Genomic DNA, 1644 nt, shown 5'->3' with positions numbered 1-1644 from the left:
AGGAGCATCTTCAGTGTTTTACATGTGTATTGAAAACCGGTCTGCTGTTTATTGCCAACTGGCAGAGCAGTTCTGACCCAATAACTGGTACTGACAGAACAGTTCTGGCCCAATAGCTGGTACTGACAGAACAGTTCTGACCCAATAACTCTTACTGTCAGAGCAGTTCTGACCCAATAGCTGTTATGCTATTATCTGCAGCAGGGAGGGTAAAAGCCAATTTATGCTTGATCCGAAAATGGGTTCAGAGGCTTCGTGTTGATTGTGTGACAAGGCGGAATGCAGAGGACAAATCAAGGACAAATCAGAGGACAAATCAAGGACAAATCAGAGGACAAATCAAGGACAAATCAGAGGACAAATCAAGGACAAATCAAGGACAAATCAAGGACAAATCAGAGGACAAATCAGAGGACAAATCAGAGGACAAATCAAGGACAAATCAAGGACAAATCATGGACAAAAAAATGACAAATCAAGGACAATTCAAGGACAAATCAGAGGACAAATCAAGGACAAATCAGAGGACAAATCAAGGACAAATCAAGGACAAATCAAGGACAAATCAGAGGACAAATCAGAGGACAAATCAAGGACAAATCAGAGGACAAATCAGAGGACAAATCAGAGGACAAATCAGAGGACAAATCAAGGACAAATCAGAGGACAAATCAAGGACAAATCAGAGGACAAATCAAGGACAAATCAAGGACAAATCAAGGACAAATCAGAGGACAAATCAGAGGACAAATCAGAGGACAAATCAAGGACAAATCAAGGACAAATCATGGACAAAAAATGACATATCAAGGACAAATCAAGGACAAATCAAGGACAAATCAGAGGACAAATCAAGGACAAATCAGAGGACAAATCAAGGACAAATCAAGGACAAATCAAGGAAAAAATCAGAGGACAAATCAAGGACAAATCAAGGACAAATCATGGACAAAAAAAATGACAAATCAAGGACAAATCAAGGACAAATCAAGGACAAATCAGAGGACAAATCAAGGACAAATCAAGGACAAATCAGAGGACAAATCAGAGGACAAATCAAGGACAAATCAGAGGACAAATCAGAGGACAAATCAGAGGACAAATCAAGGACAAATCAAGGACAAATCAAGGACAAATCAGAGGACAAATCAGAGGACAAATCAGAGGACAAATCAAGGACAAATCAAGGACAAAAAATGACAAATCAAGGACAAATCAAGGACAAATCAAGCTCCGTACCACATCGTTGTGCGCCTCTCAAGTGTTGTAACAATGCGGAGGGCTGTTGGTGTTCTGTGGAAACTCTTCTCCTCAGAACTGACTGAACATCAACAGAACATTATCAGATTAGTATCTGCTTCAAAATCAACAGTTCAGCATAAACAGCAAAGCTTTACGACAAACAAAGCTTAGATAACACATGTTTTGTAGGTTGCCATCAAAGCAAACTACTCTGTATTACTGTAAATGTTCCTGGTTATGCCCTAGTATGGGATTCCTGTCGTTGTTGAAAACCCCTCCAACTTTCTTTTCTTTCATGTAGTGCGGAGGCCTCCCTAACTCTGTAAAAATGTGTTTTATTTTCTTCTCATACTGTCTGTCTGTCTTCCTCTCTCTTTATCTGTCTGTCTGTCTGTTCCAGAC

The sequence above is a fragment of the Coregonus clupeaformis genome, unplaced genomic scaffold, assembly GCF_020615455.1.
Source record: "Coregonus clupeaformis isolate EN_2021a unplaced genomic scaffold, ASM2061545v1 scaf1738, whole genome shotgun sequence".
NCBI lineage: Eukaryota > Metazoa > Chordata > Actinopteri > Salmoniformes > Salmonidae > Coregonus > Coregonus clupeaformis.
Note: the sequence above shows the minus strand (reverse complement) of the source record.